General features: G+C 46.1%; 1 protein-coding gene across 3 annotated transcripts in view; it reads left to right on the top strand.

Moving 5' to 3' along the window:
• Window positions 1-677: 677 nt before the first annotated feature.
• Window positions 678-23,737, top strand: part of OSGEPL1 (O-sialoglycoprotein endopeptidase like 1) — a 440,031-nt gene continuing 416,971 nt past the window's right edge. Inside the window, exon 1 of one of the 3 annotated variants that reach the window (XM_069615644.1) lies at window positions 678-970. The gene's annotated coding sequence lies outside the window, so the exon portion shown is untranslated. The remainder of the gene's footprint in view (window positions 971-23,737) is intronic. The other 2 variants (XM_069615643.1, XM_069615645.1) reach the window with 2 other exon arrangements.

Raw genomic sequence — 23,737 nt, 5'->3', positions numbered from 1 at the left:
ACCGGACGAGGGCGGTGGCCTGACCCATCCACCAAGCTGAGGAGGGCCCGATCCGGGAGGTGGGCAGGAGGTATCCCCAGAGGGTTGGGAGATGGAAGCCTGCCCACCTGAGTGACTATGTTTTGGACTCCTGAACTGGTGGGACCAGCCCATGGACTGGTAGTGACTTGTGGGACTGAGGTGGTTGTGATTAAAGGGGTTGTTTCTTTGTGTGCACAACACACATCTCAGCGTTCCACACTAACTTTTAGCAGGAACTCAGAATCGTGCCTGCGTGGAGGAAAAGTTTCTTGTGATGTAGGCTGGTACCTGGTGCTGCAAAAGTAAGTACTGTGACGAGGAAAGGTAGAGCCGGAATCTAGGCAGGAGCAACCTTCACCTGATTTTCCAATACTGTTAGGCGCACATACCTGTATAGCCCAAAAATTATGAAGCAAATGATGATTGTGTTGGAAGAAACTTGTTTTCAAATCTCTAATTGTATCAACTCTTGAATTTTCCAAAAACTCCAAAATTACACATACGCAGAATTATTTTGTTCTGTGTTGATATAATATGTAATCTGAATCTGTTAAAGGGACAGGCTACGAGCATTACACACGCAGCTCGATGTTCGTAGCATGTACAATGTACATACTGGATTTTCGAGAGACTCTGCTCCCATTGATTGAAAGAGAATGACGGACAGCAGTAGCAGCCTACAGGCAAGCGGGGCTGTGATTACCGACTGCAGATCTGCTGGCGAGCCAATAGCGCTGGTTGTGTGTGAAAGGCTTGTACTGAGGCTGGCGAAAGAGAAAGTAGAAGCCGCCCGTAAAGTGTCTTTTGGAAAGTATGCTATACGGCAAACAGGAGGTCATTTAGAAGTTTGTTTTCATAAGAAGATGTGAATGCTTTTCTGATGAGCCTTCTGATAGCCTATCGGTGTAACCAGCGTTTGGAGAAATCGTATGCTTTGTGTATTGAGCAGGTAAATACACATGCTCTTAGGGGGTGTTTACGAATGAAACTGTAAAGGGGCTTCGCACATATTTGGAGGTCACGCATGTCAGCTGTAGGTCGTTTATCGAGTACTATTTCTTTCCCTTTCATTCGAGTTCTTGTTCTGGTTTTTTTTTTTAATAAAAACTCGAGCGACAAGCTGAGACAATAGCAAAACATAAAGGTGATGGCTGGAAGGTTTTGAATTAATCATAACCACGTGCACAGCTCCGGGCAACCCTCCAGACCATCGTTTTTCAGCCTGCCAAGGCATTATAGAAGAGGGGGAAAAACCATATGCAAATCAGACTTGGTCTTACCCCAAAAGGGGCAGTCCATCCCAAACTGCTAGGTCACATCCCTTCTGCAGGAGACCACAAGCATCCCCAGACATGTTTCAGCCTTGTTCAGCGTCATCAATGAGTAGTAGCTTGGGTTTCTAGGCCCGGCAGACTCCGGACCCACGTCTGGGCATACCCGTCCCACTCGGGATGACTTTAGTAAAACAAAAAGGTGATGGCTGGAACGTTTTGAATTAATCACCGAGGAGGCCCAACAAGGCTGAAGCATGCCTGGGGTTGCTTGTGTTTCCGTGCAGAGGGGACCTGGCCTAGCAGTCCGGGCTGGGCTGCCACCATTGGTGACAGTACCTGACTGATTTGCGTATGGCTGGACCAGTTTTGCAATGGCGCAGATTCATTCAAAAGCTTTCACCCATTACTTTTGTGATCATTGGGGGCAGTGGCTAAGGGGGCTATAGCCCCTGATCTTTTGGTTGTAGCCCCGGATAGAATCTCAGGAGCTACAGCCAAAAGACTAGCTAGCCCCCAGTCCCAACCGTTCTGACATCAGCTTAGCCCCGGGTCTTTTCCAGACCTAGCAACTCCCCTGATTGGGGGACAAGCTGAGATCCATGTAAAGTGCATTATTTTGTTGTTGCTTCTCCAGATACACTGTTGCCTAATATATGTCTACAGATCGAGCTCTCAAGTTTCCCGTTGCCTTTGGATTGTGGGGCTTGCAGTTTTTTATTTTCCATTTCAAATATGTGAAAACTTCAAACCGCCTTAGTACCACATCTTTTGAAAAACTGATACCTTTTCCCCACAGCTTAAAATGGAAAGTTTATTACCTTCATGTCCCTCTTCTTTGTCGCAGTACTTACTTTTGGGGTACAAACCTCCATTGCAGGAACCTTTCTAATCCAATTAAATGTTCGCCCCTCTCTCCAGGAGGTAAACAACCTGGACACCACTTCTCTCACTACCCTACTCCTGCTTCACCCTACTAACCCCCCCGTGCCTTCTCGTTTGCAGATCCGACTGAGCGCTTGGGAACAGTGCACGGTACAAATACCTTTTAACATTTACACACAATAAGTCCTATACTGTGGACAAGGACCTTCTTCCTCTTTTGGGTGGGGTTTGAGGTGCACCGATTGGGGAACCCTCAGTGCTATACTTTTGCCATGAGCAAACCAGCGGGAGGCCCCTAGGTCCCCTCCATGGACGACGGGGCTTATTTGAGTGACTGCAGACATCAGGTGGTTCAGGGGTTATGGAGCAGGAGCTGCGCATGTTTAACTTCTTCTTCTTCTTCTAAATTACCGAATGCGTGGGCGGACCCACGCAGGCGCTTTCCCATCCAATAGGCTGATGTGCACCAACCCACCAATCAACACATAGCCCACATACACTCACAACTCCTCCCACCGCCCCGTCTGTCTCACAAAATCCAACAACACACTGCTCCTCCTCCTGCCTCTCACCCCGTCACCTCCCAGCAAAGCCTTCCCACTCATCTCAGCCACACCCAGCGCGTACAACCGAACCCTCATCAATTCTCTCTCCACAACATGTCTCTCACACCTAAGCAAAAAATGTCCCACAGTCTCAGGCACCCCACACACTACACAGTCCCTCGACTCACGCTTCCCCACTCGATGCAGACAGTCATTCAGCCCCACATGCCCTATCCTCAACCGATTCAGCATCACCTCCTCCCCCCATCTCCATTCCAGACTTCCCGCGTCCACCTTCACCGACACTTTCCCACGGACACCAAACATCCACCTGCCCTTCACCCCACTCACCCACCTCTCCTGCCACTCATCCATGACCCGTCTCACCACCACAGCCTTCACCTCATCCACACTCAAAGTCAACCTCACCTCAACCATTCCCCTCCTCATACCTTCACCCGCTGCCAGATCCACCAACTCATTACCCAAAATGCCACTGTGACTGGGGACCCACGCCAACTCCAAATCCATTCCCCCACGCACACACCGATCAATCTTCCTCCTGATGTCCAAAATCACATCCTTCCTGTCACCATCCCCTGCCACAATTGCATGATTGACTTCAACCTGCTATACTGATATGGTCAGGAGTGTTGCCCAGAGCTATGCCAGAGGTTCAGATTCATTTGAAAACTTCCAGCGATCACCTCTTTTGCCTTGATAAAGGGCATTGGAACCATTTTGTTTTCCGGGTGTACCGCAAATACGGTGCAGGCGCTGTTATGTGGAATTCTGGTAGTGCTGAAATTTCTGTTGAATGGATTTAAGATGGGGCTAGCAATCCACAGAGCAAATCCAGCGCTTTCTGCAACATGACCTGTGATTGTTATCTTACCTGCAGCAGAACTGCAGAGATGTGCTGCACATCAAGCTGGCAACTTAGGCGCTCGGCGCAACATGAGCCACAGCAGTGTTCTTACCTTCAGCAGGGCCCGGGAGTGGACTCCATATTAAACCGGCATTTCAGGCGCTCTGTTCAGCTCTGATACAAACTGTGACATTGATTGTAGTTTGACCAGGCTGCCATTTCCAAATGCCCGCAGACCAGCATACGAAATGGGGACAGGGCTTATAAAACCCGCTTTGTGTTCGCTTAAAAGTAACACAAACCCTGGGCAGAAGAAAACCAGCAGTTAGCCTGGGGAACCAGCTGAGGGTGAGGACCTATGGAGGGGCTACGGGGAGGATAAAAGGCAGTACAGGAAGATGTGGGTTGTTTGGGTGAGGTCCAGGGAAGAGAAGGAGGACCAAAAGACCAAACGGAGGAGGGACAGTGCAAAGGAGGGTGGCGAGGGATTACTGAAGGAGTTTGCAAGGTGAGGTATTATTGGTGGTAGAAAGTGATACTTGCATGGTGTGTGAGTGAGGCTAATAGAGGAAGGATCTATGTGATCACTACGACCCCCAGAATTCTGACGGCCGAAAATGGCGGTTTTTTACATTTTATTATTATTTTTTTTAAACACTCTTTACACCGCTTACATATGTGGGGGGATACCCCCCACCCCCAATACTACTATTATATTTTTTAATAATGTTTTATTCTCTCATAATCATATATTAAAGATACATGACATTCACTCTTACTCTCGTTGGATTGATTTATCTAGTTACAGAGTTGCATCGTTAATACATTTAGTGATTGTGTTAGGTCTGTTATGTCGTCTGTAATCATGAGTCTTTTGTATTATATATATATTGTCCCGGGAGGATAGCTCAGCGGCAGCGTGCGCATCTTGGAAGCAAGACGACACGAAGCAACACAGGTTCGATCCACGGGTCCGCGCTTAGAAACCTCTGGGTGTTTAAGCATTATAAATACGTAACCAAGACAAAAAAATAAAACATAATTAGCAACTAAGAAAAACAAACAATTCTTGTAACAGCGCCTCGATGCCTGCGGGCTGTGTGAGCGCTTTATAAATGTAAAAATAAAATAAATATAACCAAATATTGATAATAACGTCCTCCTTCCACCCTCCCATTCCTTCCCTAACTTGTGGCATAGATATGGTTCTTCTGGGATTGGTTGTACATTTTTAAGTGAGGTGGGTTTATAATAATAATGTTGTCTTTCCTTGACATATTCGTGGAAAGGGAGCCAGACTTTCAGAAATTTCTGATATGTCTCAGCCCTCAGTGAATACACCTTTTCCATGGCGAGCACACCCCATAGGTTTACCCACCACCAAGCTATTACGGGTCTTTCTATTGTTTTCCATCCCTGGGCTAGCCTCATTCGGGCTGCCATCAAGAAGTGCGTAATTAGGGTAGCGTTTGCGCCACTTGCAGCATAGACTTCCTCCACCTCCATCCCCAGCAGAATCATCAATGGTGAGTCCAGTAATTGCGTTCCCGTGATCTCTCTTATATGGCCCAGTATCTCTGTTCAATAGCTTTTGGCTTTGGGGCATGTCCACCACATATGATATAGGACCCCAACCTCTCCACATTGTCTCCAACATAAAGGGGAATAGTTTGCGTTTATCCCTTTCAAATGATGGGGTGGGGGGGTCAAATGCCACCTTTAACAAATCTTGTATGCTGTTTCTTTAATGGCTGTACATTTGGATGTTTTATGCGCTCTCCTCCATATTTGACCCCATTCTTCTTCCGTAATAGGGCCACCTATGTCCCTTTCGCATCTATTCATATAGGGGAGCTTGTCCCCTGGTTGTGTTCTGTCCAGCAATATATATATAGTCTTGATATTCCTTTAGCCACTAGGCCTTCTCAAAGGGTTAATTTGATTCCCAACAGTGTCCTCATACCTGCCTCTCTTACCTCCCTCTGAGAGATCCAGTGCCTAATTTGTATATATTTGTATCTTTCTCTCTCTCCTATATGGAACTTCTGCTTGCACTCCTCAAAAAGCAGTGGATTGCCATTGAAGAAGAAATCCCTCAGTGTCGGGTGTTGGTCCTGCCCAAGCGTTCCAGAATGCTACTTTCTGTCCCGTAGTGAAGTCAATATTATAGGACATTAGTGTGTATGGCTCTAGGCCCCAGGGTGTTCTTTTCCATTTCAACGCCTGATCCCATCCCCGTAATGTTGTTTTGGTTGCTTCCAGTAATGGTCCTCCTGCCCCACAGGCTCTGTTTCTCATAGCATGTAGTGTTCTCAGTGGTATGGATGTGACTCCTTGTTCTAGTTTGCACCAACCCTTTGTGACTCTTCTGTTGCCCACTTCAACATGGGCGCTATTTGGGCTGCCAGGATATATCTTTTCACCTCTGGGACCCCCAACCCTCCGATGACCGATGGACGAAGTAAGACTGGTCTGTGAATCCTTGGCTTTTTCTTTTGCCTTATGAAGGAGATCTTTTCGGACTGTAAGGTTTTGATTAATCGGGCTGGGATCTCTGTCGGTAGTGAACTCGCCACATATATCTGGCGAGGTAATGTCGTCATATTAATTGCCGCTATTTGAGCAAACCAGGAGAGTTTCCTGCGTGTCCCATCTATGGAAATCTTCCAGCAAGCTTCTCCATAAGGGGGTTATGTTTGCCCCATAGAGATCGTTATATCCTTTCGTTAGCTTTATCCCCAGATATTCTATACTTTTGTCTTCCCAGATCAATGGATAATCTGTACTTAGTTTTATTATATCTCCCTGATCTTCCGTTTTATTAAGGGCCTTAGACTTGGTGTAGTTTATGGTGAACCCAGACGCAGTCGCAAATTCCTGTAGTCTCTCCATCACCTTGGGTAGTGAAAGTCTTGTATCTTTCAGACAATATGTCGTCTGCATACAGTGCTACTTTGTGTATCCCTTTTCCACTCGCCACCCCTTGGATCCCCTGGTCTTGTCTAATTATGGCCGCCAACGGCCCCATAGCCATAGCAAATATTAAAGGGGACAGTGGACATCCCTGACGTGTCCCTCGTTGAATTTCGACCTGGGCTGTGTGTAGCCCATTGACCAGGAAGTTCATCATGGGTATTTGGAGGTTTTCTAATATCATCCTTGTGAACTCTGGTCCACAACCAAACGCTCCCAGGACCCTCTGCTGGTATCCCCAGTCTAGGCTGCTATGGAGAATTTCTAGTCTCAAGGTCTGTTATATCTATTGCTCTCCGTATATTGTCCTGCGTATGTCTTTCAATAATGAATCCGGCCTGGTCTTCATGAATTATCCCCGGTAGGACGCTTGTCAGTCTACCTGCTAGGACCTTGGCATAGATTTGGCATTGCTATTTAGTAAGGATATGGGTGATAATTAGCACAGTCTGTTGGGTCTTTGCCTGGTTTAAGGATTAGTACTGTGGTAGATTTTCCCATATCCTCGGTGATCACTCCCTCCTCTCTTATCTTGTTAAATAGGCGCATTAACGGGGTGATTAAGTGCATTCTGAAGGTTTTATAATACCCATTCCCGAATCTGTCAGGCCCAGGTGTTTTTTGCCCGGTAGGGCTGATATTGCGTCATTGACCTCTTGTGCCGTAATAGGATTTCTTTATCCCTGTTGGCTATCTGGGGCAGTTGTAGCTCCTCCACATATTTTATCTGGAAATCCGGATCCAACCCTTCCTGTTTCAGTAAGCCTGTGTGAAATGCTTCCATAACCCTTAATTTGTCCCCATCCGCTGTGTATAATGTGCCCCGGTCAACCCGAAGTTGGGCGATATCATTTCGGGTTTTTGCTTCCGTAGCTTGGCTACTAGGAACAAATTCACTTTGCCCCCTTGAATGTAATATGTTTGCTTGGTATTTAATAGGGTTTAACCCCCCCCCCCCCAATTTCTTCCCAGCTGTCTCTTTTCTCCTGACATAAACTGCGGCTTGGGATATGAATTCTCCCCGAACTACCGCCTTTCCAGCGTCCCAAACCACCTACCAGTCCATTTCCACAGTGTCATTTTCTCTAAAATAGTTGGCAATTACTTCTTCCATATGTGCCCTAAGGGCGATGTCCCCCAAGATAATCTCCTTCTGTTTCTATTGTTTTCGGGTCTGTAGTCTATCCTTGGCTATTTCGATATGCAGTGTCACAGGGGGCGTGGACGGTAATATAATTGACTCCAATTTCTATCACTTGGGGTATCGGTGTTGCTGAGACTAGGATTATTTCTATTCTTGAATATCCTTTATGGACTGCCGAATAGTGGGTGTAGTCCCTTTCGGTATTGTGAAGGAATCTCCAGGTTTCTACCACCACCAATTCCCGGAATAGTTTCCTGCGAGCTTGGCGATTTCTCTCTTCTATGGCTGTAGGGGGGAGAGTTTTATCTAATATGGGATCCATTACACAGTTGAAGTCCCCTCCGATAACCACCTGCCCTTCACACCAGCTCCATATTTCCTGGAGAAGCAGCCAGAGGAAGAGATCCTGTCTTTCATTTGGAGCATATGTAGCGTCTAGTGTATACATTTGCTCTCCCAGTGTGCACTTGAGTAGTAAATATCTTCCCTATGGATCCCTATTAAGGAACTGTTTCCTGAATGCCACTGTAGCTCCTATCACGCTTGCCACCCCCCTTTGTTTTCATCCCGCTGGATGCAGTATTGTCTGGGAAAGGCCCTCTGTGACATCCTCCCTTCATCTTTGTTGAGTAGATGTGTTTCCTGAAGGAATATTATATTAGCCCAAAGTTCTGAGATCCTTCTCGATATTGAGCGTCTTTTCATTGGTGAATTCAGGCCCTGTACATTCAGAGTATCTTCATCTCAGCCATTCCCAAATAATCCCAATGCCCACTTGCCCATTTCCAACCCTGTCCCTTCCCGTCTTTCAAATACCTGTAGGGAGGTCTAAGCCGGATGAGAAACCATACAAACCCCACAGCTGCACAAACTCCCAAACCCCCAACCCCACTTCCATCCTTCCCCCAGCCCTTCTAATTCCCTCCCTCTTCCCTTTTCCTATTCCTGGTAAAGGTTCTCTTGAACCGCCCCCCAGATACTAATCTGGGGCACACGACCCTGCACAACCCTGGGAATCCCCTTTGCCAGGGTGAAATACACCCTGAATTGAATTCCAAGATGATCCCCGACTACCTCCTCCTGTCCGTGTCCTTTCTCTTTTACCCCTTTTATAGTTTGGTAAAATTTCTTTTCTGCACTCCTTGTCCTCTCTCCACCATCTACTATAGATATAGTGATTTATTTTATGCTTAGAGCTTTGTCCCTCATTTGGGCCGAGGGCCTGTCAATTTTATTTCCTTGCCGCCTTTCTTCCCCCTGCTCACTGACCATTCCCACGGTCTGCTTCCCTCTCCCGGGGGAGTATGTCTGGGCATTTGCATCAGTCTGTCATCTTGCCCATCCATGTTCATCATCGGCAGACCTTCCTCGCATGTAGTGATCCCTTGTTGTTTGCCATCCCACGTAAACAGGAGCCGAAGTGGAAACGTCCACTTATAAGCAATATTTTTTCGATATTAACACCCCGATTACAGGATGCATTGCTCTTTGTTTTTTGCCGAGTGGTCAGTGCCAGGTCTTGATAAAGGTGAATCTGAGTACCATTAATCGTCAGGTCCTGATGGGCTCTTGCTACCCGGAGGATGTCCTCTTTCATAGTGTATGAGGATATGCCCACCAAGACATCCCGTGATCTTGCTCCTGGGTCCCGCTTCTTAGGACCTACTCTGTGCACTGTCTATCTTCACCTCTTCTGGTTGAGTTCCTGCCAAGAGGCTACTAAAACACTGCTGCATGGCTTCCTTTAGGTCACTGGCCAAGAGAGTTTCACTCAGGCCTTTTACTCTGACGTTGGTCCTCCGGGAGCCATTCTCCAGGTCCTCCACTTGAAGTTCTAAATTGTGGGTGGTTCTTGTTACCTGCTCCAGTAGGACGCTATCCTTTTTTGACTTCCTCCCACATTTCCGTCAGGCCCTGCTCCGTCATGTCCACCCTTTCCCCAAGGTCTGTGATTTTCTTTTCTGACTTCCTGAAGTGATCTCTTAAATTCTTCTTTCATTATCCCGAATTGCTCTTGGAATGAGCACATCATCCTATTCGCCATCCCCTTTAGGCACTTTTGTAACTCTTCTTTGCTCAATGCCATAGTGAGGGGATTTCTGCGTAGGGATGCTCCCACCGTTTGTTTCTCCAAGGTTGCTCCCTGTGTTTCCGCTTGCTGTTGTCTCCAATAACGCTCGATTTGCCCCTTATGCGAGTCGGCTGATCCTTTGTTTTTAGCCGGGGTGTTTTTAATTTTGAATCCTGGCATTTGAAGGGGGGCTCCCCACTTTGCCCTGCTGCTTGTATGGGGCTTATTTACCTGTATTTCTTTTTGAGAGTTCCAGCCTTGCCCATATTTACTTCTTGGGGGGAGGGTAGGCCCGATATTCGTTGTGTCTCGAGCGGAGGGCACTCTTCTGTCCTTGAGCCCACTGACGTACCTTTACAGTCTCCTTGCTTGGTCTGCCACGTTCCCTTTAAAGTTCAGTCTTGGGATTTTGCCCACAGCTGCACTCCTACATAAATGGAATAATGCCCTTCCCCCAAAATGCACCCTTTGTGGAGATGCAGCTGAAGATCTCAGACACTATTTATTATCTGTCCCGGGACTAAGCCGCTATTTTTGAACCGTGGTTGTAGGACAATAGGTGAAGCCATGGCTAAATGTTTGGATACCACAGATGTTTTAGCTGTGAATGCAACAATCATTATTTGAGCTGGGCATGGAGAGTCCACTTGAACAAGCCTAAAGAGCCAGCTCAGCCATTCCCGGCAATTATTGTTTGATTTATCGCCGGGATGCTGTGTAAAACCCCAGCCTTTTAAATCCTTTTATATATGATGTATTTTGTCAGAATTGTATTGTACTGTTTGTGATGTATTTTAGTGTTGCTTTTGTGACTTTTACTGTCGAAATAAGCCTATGAATGAATACAAGGCCTTCCTGTTAATCTCTAGTGCCCTAACATCGGAGACTCTCCCACAGGACACCAAACACAACAGCATTGCCAGTTTACCTGTGAACCAATAACTGATCATTGGTAGGCCATTGCTTGAAGAGATGGAAGACTACTTCCACATCCCAAAGTACTGAATACTTGGCCGTCGGGGGTTTGCACAATTGTATCCCCCACAATAATCTGACCACAGCTGGGTGCTCACCGATTGGCAGTCTGTCGCATTTTAAGTGCCCTGTGGAAATTGCTGATCTATATACTCCTATGTTGCAGAATGTACGACCGTCCTCTGACAACTCTGCCAAAGAATTGAGGGCATGCACTACAAAGGCCGAAACGGGATGAACACGTTGCAACATGCGCCACTGTTCCCACTTAGCCTAAGCTGCGTCATAGGGTGGCAGGTGCCCAGGAGTCTGATACAGTCAGCAGCGACCATTGAAAGGCCTTGCAACTTCCAACATTGCCTGAAATTCTGTACGCCAGGAGCTCCATCGACCCCATCATTATTAGAGGATGTTCCTGACACCTTCGACTGGTCAACAGGCGCGTCTGAAATTGAATCACTCTCAGAAAATCTGAGGAAAGTTCCATCCGAATCGGAAACTATGCCTGTGATTTCCACAGCGGCCATACCGGCACTACCTCTGCTCGCTCCCTGTGAATCTTCGCTAAAGTCCTTGCCAGCATGATAAACAGGGGAAAGGTGTAATGTAGAGCTCCCGCCTAGGCCTCCAGATAAGGTGCATACCAGTCCTTTTTATGCATCAAAATCTTGTAAATATGACAGCTTTATTATTTTCATGTGTACATTTACACACAAGTTTGGAGCAGAGGGCAGTGCAAAGTTCAGGTTACTTGACAAACTATAACGCTTCTTTTGATTTGTATCCACATAGATGGATGCAAGTGCAAGCCATGGAGAAAAGTCTCGGAAACAGAATGTATTTCTCTGAAGTCTTTCAAAAAAGAAACTGCACACTGTGATAAAAGGAATCGGTTCTTTCCATTCAGCTTCTGCTGTGTTGATGCTCATGGAGCAAACGGAAGCACTGTGAATATTTATTTTCCTAGCATTTTCGGATTGTATAATTAATAAGATGGCAAACTAAGTTGCAATAGAGAATTAATCTTTTGTAACAAATTATACTTCTTTTTACCAGTGAAAGCAAACGAGTATTGCACAATTGTATTTTTCTGAGTTCCTGTGCTGTGTGCATAATCATGCAGAGGCAGATCATTTTTACACTTATACTTTAATTTGCACTCTCATTATAAAAACAGCGTGTAAAATGATGACTATGCACAGTCTAGTTTACATCCATTCAACCTTGCAGTCAATGGGGTACATTACTATAAATGTTTAGTGGCAGCAGAGTCTATGGCTCAAGGGTGAGTGATTGTCAATACACCAATCACTGGTGTTATAGCCTCTTCAAGACTGCAATTAAAATATCCAAAACCTGACTCTCCAAGAAGTGCAAGCGCTGTTCAAAAACAAACAAATTAAAGTTACATTTGTAATTGAAATAGGAACTCAGCAAAACCTGTCCCTGTGATAATCCACATAGGTATTTAACTTTATGTAGCACTTCATACATGGTTCGTCAAACATCTAGGCACTGTGATTATTATACCTCAGTCGATACTCAGTTTACCGAACTCTGAAGGATGTTGGACAATAAGCTAGATCAGCCGGTTGAGTGCTCGATGCTGCGATCTGTGCGTGATCTGTAGGTTGCAGGTTCGAATCCTGGCAAGGCCAGCTCAGCCTTTGATACTTTCAATGTCTCATACTTTCAATGTCGATAAAAGTGTACCGACTTCGGTTTGGTGATAATTGAGATAAATATGTTCTGTGTACAGTGCTTTGCCAAAAGCGCTATATAAATAACCATTTGACCATGAGATTTGATCTAGAATTTAGTGTGGAGTCCTTGCCTCTCTGCACTGTTTTATCATAACATTGGCATACCATTAGGTAGTTGTATCTCCAGGAAATGCAGACTTTCATTAAACATCACAAGACAATTCTGCTATTGAACCTCAACACAATACAATTAATGTTTGCTGTACTATCTATTTGGCTAGGTTTTTGTGTTTTCAACATTTAAATATGTACAAAAGAGATCAAATGACCAAACCATAGATACCTAATGAAAGGTGTGTTCTGTCACAATGCAGAAAGCTGCCGCATAGTAATGATTTCCAAACCGTTTTTGCACACGTCGGCTGGATTTCACAACATTTTACTCTTGCAAAAGAGAAAAGTCATTTTTACTCTCTTGAAACCACATTTACTCTCGAAGTTTAAAAATAGGGAGTAAAATACTCCCACCTCCAAAATCTTATCTGGAGCACTGCTCCCGCCCAATTGTGGAGGAATGCGTCTGTCCCCAGCGCCCCTGGGTCCAGCCGCCAGCTGAAATACCTGGGAGTTTGCATATTCAACCTGGAGGTGAAAAGATCAATGTCGAACTGCCCCAATAGTTTCTGCAACTATAAGAACACTGGTCTGCAACTTCCAGTCGCTGGCATCCTCCAGGTATCTGAATCTGCTATCCGGTTCTGCTCCCCTGGAAGACTGGAAGATACTTTGTTGCGATTGCTATTCTCCTCTCCAGGCAATAATGCCAGAAATCTTTTGGTAATTCTACTATCATCCGTGCCCCTCCCTCGCCCCTCCAACCGGTTAATATATCGTACCGCTGAGATGTTGTTCATCTTAAACAGGATGCAACAGACCACCCTGTCTTTGTGTAGCTGTAGCTCTTCCGCTGACCACTTCCCTCCTGTTTGCAAATGTCCTCACCAGCCAATTCGGCTTGCGTCTGACTCTATCACCAGTTCGGGAACGTACCCGAAAATGGCCCTGCAGTTCCAGGCTTCCATGTTCTGTAGCCACCAGTCTAGCTCTACCTTCCCGTCCTCGTCCAACGGCACTAATTGATGTTACCTGATCCCCTCATGCAGGTGTCTGATCTTCAACTGCTGCAGTGCCCTGTAGTGATATGATATGGCATTTATAACGCGCCTGTACACAAGTGTTTCTAGGCGCGACAAGGAGGGGGAAACAAAGGGAGGACAAAATACAATCTTACTAGGCCTTGTGTCATTCTGATCGCGAAGTGCGGGGAAGAGGGAAGGGGATACGTGCCAGGGGGGAGGAGTGAGGGGGAAGTGCATTTAACTCAAAAGTGCAGCCATCGGGTGGCTCATAAGTGCAGAGAGAAAGGACTGTAGGGTTGCAGATACAGACCCTTAAGTGCCGGGGAGTCCGGAGGCAGTGCAAGGGCAAATGGACATGCAGGAGCCTGGGCCTCTGTTGAGAGCTTGACCATGTGACCAGTGCGCAGAGCAGTCTGGTGCATCAGCAGGGGAGAGAACGAGAGTAAGCGGAAGCGACAAGGAAGGTCTTGAATTGCTTATGGAAACGGAGGTGGTTCTGCTCAAGTTTGAGAGAGGCAGGGAGGCTGTTCCAGAGGGAGGCCCCAGCCGAGTAGATATATCTACCCCCAACTCTCTGCTTGGAGAAGCAGCTGACCCTCAGAGAGCTGGATGTGCATGAGCAGAGAGCTTGAGAAGGAACATGTTTTGGAAGAGAACGTTGGAGGTAGAGCGGTTCCAGGCCCAAGAAAGCCTTGTGGATGATGCAGAGGGTCTAGAAGTTGATTCTTGCAGCCACGAGGAGCCAGTGAAGAGATTTCAGAGCTGGAGAGATATGATCCCTTGGCTTGAGGCCAAGGACAAGTCTCAGTCTGTACTGTGGAGGGGGAAGAGAGAGGGGGGAAGAGAGAGAGAGGGAGATAGAGAGATCGGATGTCCCAATGAGGAGGATCTCGGTCATACTGGCATTAAGGCAGAGATCGTTGGCGCCACAACATTCCTGAATTCTGGCCAGACAAAGTAGTGATGTGGTGGGCAAGAAATTCCAGGTAGTGGTTGAAGAGCCAAGGACAGAGATTAGACCCCTGGGGAAAACCACAAGTAGAGAGAGCGATAGAAGAGAGGAAAGACCCCAGTTGGACCAGAGAGGGTCGGTTGGTGGTAAAGGAGGTCAACCAGATCAGGGCCTGATCAGTAATGCCAAGGTTGTCGTGGATGATTGAGCAGGATGGCATGGTTGACCGTGTCAAAAGCAGAGGATAGATTGAGTAGAATGAGGACAGAAGGGACATTAAGATAGGGTTGGGGTGGGAATCGGTTAAATCGGCGCTTTGTATCGTAGATATTAAGAACCTATTGGTTCCTTGTTTAGCTTTAGAAAATAAGGGAAAAGTCTTCTTTGTAGGTAGTTCCCATAGTTGATTTTATGAGTGTTCAAGGTGCCGACACGTGTTTCGACCCCACAAGGGTTTTTGTAAGGCTGTGTTGTTAATAACCCACATTATAATTTCCATTTTTTGTGCATGTTTGACAATTTGTGTGCAAAATAATAGGTATAGGGTGAACGCAGGTTGGTCGGGCTAAGGTGTTGTGTGAGGTGGGGTGACGTGGTCAGTGTTGTATTTCAGATTCAGTGCCACGCATTATACAATGTGAATTGGATATTGCACATTTGTGATTCATAATACATGTTTATATTTAATAATATGTTCATCATTTACATTGTTGCATAATAGGACATTTGTGTTGTACTGTAAGAGAGCAGATTAGCACCAAGGGGGGAGGAAGAGGAGACAAGAAAAATAGAAGTATATCATTGGAGGTGTGGTGGGTTCTACCTGCATGGTAACAGAGCTTATTAATGTGGCCCCAAGTTCCTACGTCTTAATTTAACTTACCGATATGTATAGTCGTGTTCACTTGGTGAGTACAGCGGTTGTCCCTTGTACAAGTTGAATTGGTTGGTCTGCTGATTAGCAGGATGGGGGTGAAGTAGATAAGTCAGGATGATTTTTGCCACACTGATCACTTGTAAAAAAAATATAGCTTTTTGTAACATCTCTACTCTGCTCTTCTTTTAGCTCCACAAACAACATAAATTGTCTTTCAGAACCACCAGGTAGCACTTCTTCAACTTCTGCTTGGTCTACCTCCATGCCAGGCTTACAACTTCAAAGGTTAACCATCCGGGTAAACTGCCCTGCCTGAACAGCACTTCACAACAAGTGCCTTTGTCATTAAGGTCAACTGACAAAAGGTTCACAAGAACTTCAGTCTTCAACAAATTGTAGCTTCAACACTTCCAACACCCTTTCAGGGAAAACAAGATTCACATTGGTGTTCTTTAATACTTTTCTGTAATTATGCTTCTCTCCCTCTGGATATCTTTTCTCAGAAGGGCAGTTTTGTTTTACCACTCTTGTTTCCCCACTATACAATTAACCAATGACTGACGAGGATAAGGTCTCCTCCTGCTTCTCCTTGGATTTTGGCAAAGTGTGTTTATTCCAGCGTGTACCATATGCTTTACAAAGTATGGGCAACAGGTTTCAGGGTTTATGTACCCTACATTAGTCCCCTTCTTCTGTTGCAAATAGTGTCTAGGTTGTATTGGCGTTGGTCCTAGTCTCTCTTGGCTTGGGCAATACTTGTAGGTATCAACTCTCAACAAAGTTACCCCCTTGGATTGCTGTGGTTTCCACAGACCCCCACTTTCAAAGTTATAGTCATTGGCTTTGATATAATATACTTTTGCTGCTTTTCCCTAGTTCTGTATTGAAAATCAACTGGGGAATTACTTTTACTCACACGTGAATGCTGCTGCTAGGTCCGTATTCAAAATCAACTTGGAAATTACTTCTACTTGCACGCGAGTGCTGTTCACTCGCTGAACGCCTGCTTCTGTTACACGAGCAGGATGGATCGCTCCGGGGTCACTGACTGCTTGTGAACTCACCAGATAAGACGTGCACCTCCATTCCCCTCGCCGCTCACTGTAATTTAGCTGCGGTGGCTTCTCATGACCCAGCAAACTGCTTCCATGAGTCCGCTGTCGTCCACGCCACCTTCTAGTGAAGCTTCTCTTGCCTCAGAGGCCGTATGGTGCAGGCCAGCCACCGGGGACAGCCTTGAGGCTCCCAGGTGCACGCCAGCCACCTGAAACAACCTCCTCCACGCTTCCTGCTGTGCAGCCTCTGCAGAACGGGTCACAAGGGGCTATGCTTTTTTTCTGCACGCTTACTGCTGCATGACCTCTGAACTTCAGATTTCTAGAGGCACTGACACTGTCAGGAACGGCAGCTGGTATCTGCCGCACAGTGGTCCTGCCGTCTTCTCGGTCCTCCAGTTTCTGGCTGGGCTGACAGCACGGACCATGCTCCTTCTGCTCCTTGCTTCCTCTACTCCTCTCCAACAGCAAAAAATTCCTGCTCCCCCTTAGTTTGCACCTGAATGGGCATTTTAAGTCTGTCTCCCTCAGGTTTGGGTCATTTGAATTGATGATCTGACCTCTCCTGCAAAATTGTACCTTTGCAGCCCTCTTCTTCGTCCCAGTACTTGGGGGACTATGGGACTTGAAGTCCCTAATGTCAAAATTGGGCTTTTGAGTTTCTGTTTTACTTTTAAATGCTTGCGTGTTCTTCATTCTGTTCTTCAAAGGAACGTCATAAGGATTGGTGATTGAAAAGGGAAAGGCAATTCTGTTAAGCTGTTGTTATTCACATATTTCCTTTCACTGCAGCTTTGGGTGTTTTGGGAGGTCTTTAGTTTTTTACAGGTTTCCTGCATTATAGAGGGATGACTTGGGTTACTCTTCATAAAAGGGTGCAGCTTCCAAACCCGTGGGATTATCTCTTCCTGCTCCTGCAGACCTCGTTCACTATCCTGCCTGGTGCTGTAACTATGAAAATTACTTTGGAGGCAGTTTGTTATTGGGTGGGGGTTGCAGACCCGTCCTTCATGACTCTTCTGCCCTTCGGGTTATACACCATCGTCATGGCAACCCGGACATCTTCAGGGTGCTAAACCAGCAGCTGGGTGCCCTGGTTTCTGCCTCCTTCCTTGGTCCATCCAAGGCGGGGCTGTCGCTGGGACGCCTCTTGTCGGTGGGCAAGCAAGCCTCCCGGTGTCTTAGTTCCTCCAGCTGGTTTCGAATTTCCTGGTTCCTCCTACAGAGGGTCTGAAAGGTTGGTTTGTCCTGTTTTCCCTTTTTATTGCCAGTAGCCATTACCTTATTTGAGGCAACATGACCGCTCTCTCTGGTTCTGCAGGGCTTTTAGTATGGCTCTGCACCTCTTCTTCATCTCAGTACTTAAGGGATACACGTCCCTTAAGGATTCCACACTATTCCTCGTCCCAGTATTTCCTATATTTCCTATACTAATAGTTTGACATAAACCTATAGGAACATTAGGGAAAGTGTTGTTGGGGGGAGTGTAGGAAGGTGTGTTAGGTGGGTTATGAGGAAACCATGTTCTCCCCAGGTTGCCACTAATCCCATAGGTTGTCTCCCTCCCCATGAGGTCGAACCTCTGAGCACTTCCTCCAGGGGGACTATCGGGTGACCGTCTCACCTCCTTGGCCTCGTGGGAAGGTGCTCGCCCTAGGCGAGAAGTGACAATATCTGGAGATTTGTCACAGCTGTGTGGACCCAAATGTTATTGACACTGGGTCTATTAATCCTATTAATTCTAAGTAGGATTGAGTGTAGAGTGGGTGTCTGGTGGGGTGGGAGTGATAGTAGGATCACTACTGGTTTCTTTCTTGGTTGTGGCATGCTGTTGTGGCATGTTCAGGATGGTTGTCTCTTACGTTCACCTGTAATCCTCTACCATTTGTGATGTTGTGAATATCTGTACGTTTGCTGCCAGTAACCTACAAACCGTCTGAATACCATAACAAATTATAGTTAGGTTAGTAGTAGGAGTTGCTGGGTATTTGATGGAAATAGCTGGCCTATGGTATTGGTATCCGGCATTTGATCGTAAAACTTGCCAAGTAGCTTACTTGGGTACACAATGGAAATATTTGACAAATAATGTGAAAAACAGGGATATAATAGCAATATCTAATATATGTTAGCAATGTCTGGCAAATGTTGCGAGTACCAGAACGTTTTATGGAGTACCCAGGCATACGATGGCAATAACTTGCAACAGATACAAATGTCCCTATACAACAAAAGCCAGAAATATTGTCTTTGTCAATTTCTCTTAAGCACATATGCGCTATTACAGAAGAGGTCCAAGCGTTAACAAATCTGTTTTGAGCCTGCACCATATGGCGCAGTCCAGCCCGAATCACTAGGGAACATTGTGCCTTGTACAGGGTTAACTTTCACTGTGAATGTGAGATTTTACAACTTTTTCTTTCCAGTGGAAACATGTCATCCATTTTATCCTGGTGTGGTGGCCGGATGATTGCAAGAAAGGGTTTTCGTACCCAACCTTCTGGGCCTATGAATCTTTGTTAATGTGCCTCTCCAAAATCCACAGCGATAATGGTATAGTCTCTTGTTCCTTGCCATGTGCTTGGGAGGGTATACCGTCATTGACTTTTCATCGTGGGGTTTTTTGGCGCGATATTTTTTTTTTCGTTAAAAAGAAAAACATCTAATTTTTTGGGGGGGTACATTTTTTAAAAAATGGGTTTGGGTGTTCGGGATGTAAAAAAAAAATGAAGGGGGGTTTGGGAGGCCCCCCCCAAAAAAACTAAAAATTAGATGTTTTTTACGAGAAAAAAAATCACAGCAAAAAAACCCCGCGATCAAAAAGTGCGGCGATGAAATCACGTAGAACCCTTGGGAGATAACGCAGCCCTAGGCCACTATTCAAAAACGTTCAGGCCAACTAAGAACTGCTGAGGGGATTAGTTTATGGGTGGTTGCGCAAACAACATGATTAGAGCTCACAGCATGTATCTATCAAAATGTTAGTTATATCCAAGTCCTCCCAGAAGTGGTGGGGGGCTGTACTGAGAGTCATGTCTACCCACTCTGCTTGCCTGACCCCATGTGACCCCACTCTGTGTGTGGTCTTGGGCGGCACCTGATTGGCATGCTTTGCCACTGGTCCCCAAGTTCTATCATCTCAATGAAAGACTTTAGAGCTGCCCTTAAGTCCTATGGCCTCTAGATGGAAGGGGCCACCTACCATGCCCTCATTCCTCATTCCAGACTCTGACGTGATATGTATTGACTTTCATGAGTACTTCCTGGGCTACCTTTTATGAATTGATCTTCAAGACATATCCTACAGACTTTGTTTTAGAATGCGGTTTCCTTGGCAACCCGAATTCCTTGGCAATGTGCACACCAGAGCAGGGGTTCCTTTTCTCCTTGATTTGTTTACCCCCAAGCACCAGGGTGCAAGAGTTTGTCAATGGAGCAATTTACAGTATTGAAGGTTTCCATAGAGTCTTGGCTGGTTAAGCCTCGGTTGAGATCCCCCCCCCTTACACCCCAAGTCACCTTGCCCACTCATGTGATCGTCTGGCCTTTGAAAAGACATGGCAATTCAGTGTAAACTGCACGTTCCTCCATATAGACATGGGCTACTCGTTTTCTTGGGTGGCTCATGTCCAAAGGATCAGCATTAAACTAACGCCTTAAATTACACTGCACCTGCTTCTAGTTTAAGTCCATTTATTTCTCGTGCGGCTCACACCTTTGGAAATTTGACGGTAAGAAGAACTGAACAAATTATCCTTGTCCCCCCCCCCCCCCAACCCCCCCCCAACCCCCCCTTGTTAGGCAAGATTGTATGTAGTACACTAGGTAACCCAACCTTTAGTATAGGTCTGTACTGCACAAGTTGGCAGAGTGACTGAGCAGCCAGACTTATCTCAAGAGGGGTCAGTGTGAGCTGTAGAGGTGCAACATAGAAAGTCACAGTCACAAGTGTTCAAATAACACTTATTCTCAAGGTTTCTTATTAAAATAATTATTAATTTAACAGTCAGTTTTAAAATAAGCCTTCTTTAGAAAGGGAAATATGCAACAAGAAAATACACTTCAAAAACACGCTCCTTCAGTTAAGTAAGTAGATTCCCTTTTGGGAACGAACACACACATCACACATCACATATCACACACCACACACCACACACACACTGAACATTAATATATCACTTTTAACACTTGCATGCAATACTGAGATTGTGGAAAAGTTTAGGGAAGGAAACAAAGGGCAACAGTTCTCTGAACAGTTAAGTATGGTACGCTGCCCCAATGAGGTATAGGTTAACCCTTTCCCAGCTCTACAAGTAACTTATGTTTGACTTGTGAGGGACAGATAAACAGGGAGCCAGGACAGCCAATGTCAATTGAACAAAGTCTAGGGGAGCTGAGGCACCTCTTGAGGATAGCACAAAAGTCTTGCACAATGTTATATAGAGATTTTATAGAAAATAATCACTGTAGGGCCACAAGCTGGGAGGCTTTTGAAAAGCAAAGATGCAAGCAACTCTAAAGGGCAGTAAATGCAAGTCTCCAATGAGCGCAAGCAAGCTACAAACAACAAGAGGTAAGTACCCCTTGCTAGAGAGTACCTTAGGTCTGAAGAAAAGGATACAGCTGGCCTCTGTTCTGGTTGCAGTCCTGCAATCCTGTGCCTCATTCATGGGGAGAAGAGGGAGGACGCCTGTAGGACGCCTGCACTGCAGTTCGAAGGTCAGCGGCGACAGTGGGCTTACTCCAGATCAGCAGCACTTCGCGGTTTCAGCTACCGGCAAATAGCACCACTGCGGTTCTTGGACACCTTGTGGGCTCCCCTTGCTTCTGGGTCCAGCACTCTGTTGAGGTGGCTCAGGCTTGGATCCCCCTGCTTCGGGAGGGTCCTCAGGATCTTCCTGGAGCTTGGGTCCGGCTTAAAGACAATGCACTCATTCCTGATATGCCTGTCCCGCCACTCGGTTCCAGCAGCAGCAAAGAAGTACAGCCAGCAGGGAGAGGGGTTCCAGTAAGGTTCATCTTGGGGTCAGTTGGTCCCACCAATCCAAGGGAAGAAGTCGTCCGTTCCATTGGAGCTTCAGCACTGCAGCAGGGCTTCACCGGGAAAACCAACGGTCCAGGAGGGTGCAGGAAGCTTCTCTTCCAGTTTCTTCTTCGGTTCCTTTGTCCAGTGGTCGACTCTGTCTTCCTTCCAAAAGACCCCGCCTTATGTGCAGCTTTCTCACATTCATTTGCAGCCTAGCTGTCACTCGCGCAGCGGGGTGGCTGTCCTTCAAGGACAGCCAGCCAGCCAATCACCTTTGGGTGCATTCCTGTAGCCAAGGAGACTAAGCACAGGGAGTTTTGGGAACCTCCCTCGCTTCCTGCCATGCCAGACACGCTGGAGCCAGAGGTGGGTTTCAGCACTGCAGCCTGACAAAGACAAAATGAACAAACAGACCAAACCTGGTTTGGCGTGCAGAGTAAATCCCAAGAAAGACCTCACAAGCAAGAAATGGTGAAAGAAAACATGGTCATTTTGAGAAAATGGCCACACATGTGTGCCATACTGCAGCTGAGGATTCAGCCTGCAGCAAAAACGCACTATGGTAGGAACATTAAACCACTGCCACCAGCCATTAATTGGAGTGAGGAGAACATAAAAATGTTACATGAGAAAGTAGGAAAAGGGGCTCCTAGGTAACCCCCAAGTACTTCCATATGATGGTTTGTACTGGACCTACATAGGAAAAAACGGTAAGTAAAGTCAATTTCACTTTACTACTCTTGGGAACAGTAATTTACCGAAGAGAAGCTATTTATACCTTGAGAGAAATCTAAAGGGGTGCTCTGTGTCACAATACAAAAGGTGATGCCTATGGAGTTTGTCAGACTCCAAAACCAAAAAAACAGTCCAAATCCGATATGAATACATGAGAGAGTGAGGGAAAATGTCTCACTCACTCCAGGATAAAAAGTCCTAAAGTCCAGAAAAAGAGTCGGGGGTCTCTAAGGTAGAAGGGGAATTAGCACAGAAATGAGAATTCTCCCTAACGCCCCTTTCTTTTTCTTACAGCATTCTAGTGAATTACTTTTACTTAAATTTGGACCACAGGGGCATTTCAGCGGGGCCTATGCAAGGGTTTCTCCTGTTCCTCTGCTTGTATTGGGGTGGTGTTTGCTGCTTCTAGAGGTAAAGCGACGCTGCCTATTGGTGGTGGCCTAGGCAGCGGCCCTATATAGCCTTGCCATAGCACACGCCCTGAATCCTAATATTACTGGTGTACTTTACCACTCCCAAGTACAGAAAAAAATATATTATTTCTGCCCTATGTAAGTATGTCTAGTAATTTGGTGATTGATGGTTCCTTGGAGCCTTATTCGCACTGTGGAATGAATGGCTGGTCTTCTGATAGCCCTCCATTAGCAAGTGGCCAGTCACAAAAGTATTGACAAGACAGTATGGAGCCGGGAATGTCGGTAATTGCTACAGCGTGCCAACGCATGTCTCTGGGAAGGGAAAGGAACTTGGCTGTGGGTGTACTCTGTGCTTGGATGGATCTTGTGATCGGCAAAGGGGGAAGTGGGTGCAGGTTACTGGGCCCATCTGGCGAATCATGATGCCTGAGAGTCCTGAATAGAGATGACAGTGTATGAATGACCCATCTTGCTCTGGACTTTTGGAATAACCAGCCCAACATCCTGCCAAGAGAGGCCAGAGGTCGAGGGGGTATCTGATTGCAAACTAAATGGAATAAACTGGTAACTGAAGGCTCAAGAGGGATGGCCTCATGTGGTGTCAGGAACAAAATACATAAAGCCTGGCAAACCATCTATACATTTGAGCAGACCTAAAAAGCAAATAGTGGGCCGGAATATATGGGGATCATTACAAATAAAGTAATTTGTGTGTTGCTCCTGGTGATCTGACGGGCATGGAAGTCTGAAAAACAATGGTACGGGGTTTGCCCAGAGTAATGCCAGAGGTTATGATTTATTCAAAACCTCACAGCCATCACCTTGAGGTTTTGCTTAAGCCATGCATCGTGGGAATGGTATGCCCATATTTGGGTCCCGAGTTTGCCATGCCTTGGAGACCCAAGTTACACCACACTGATTATGGCCAATGAGCCTAAATGATGTCTGCAGTTGCATGTGCTTTCATGCAGAGTGGATGCAACCTCGCCTCAAAAAACAGAAATAATGGGATCGGGTACTTCAAAGAACCTGAAAAAGTATTCCGCTTTGACACCAGATTTGTTAATTGAGAATATTAACT

Source organism: Ambystoma mexicanum, chromosome 9 (assembly GCF_040938575.1).
Source record: "Ambystoma mexicanum isolate Mex_15411 chromosome 9, UKY_AmexF1_1, whole genome shotgun sequence".
NCBI classification, from domain to species: Eukaryota; Metazoa; Chordata; class Amphibia; order Caudata; family Ambystomatidae; genus Ambystoma; species Ambystoma mexicanum.
The sequence above is the reverse complement of the archived record's forward strand: the minus strand, read 5'-3'. Positions and strand labels throughout refer to the sequence as shown.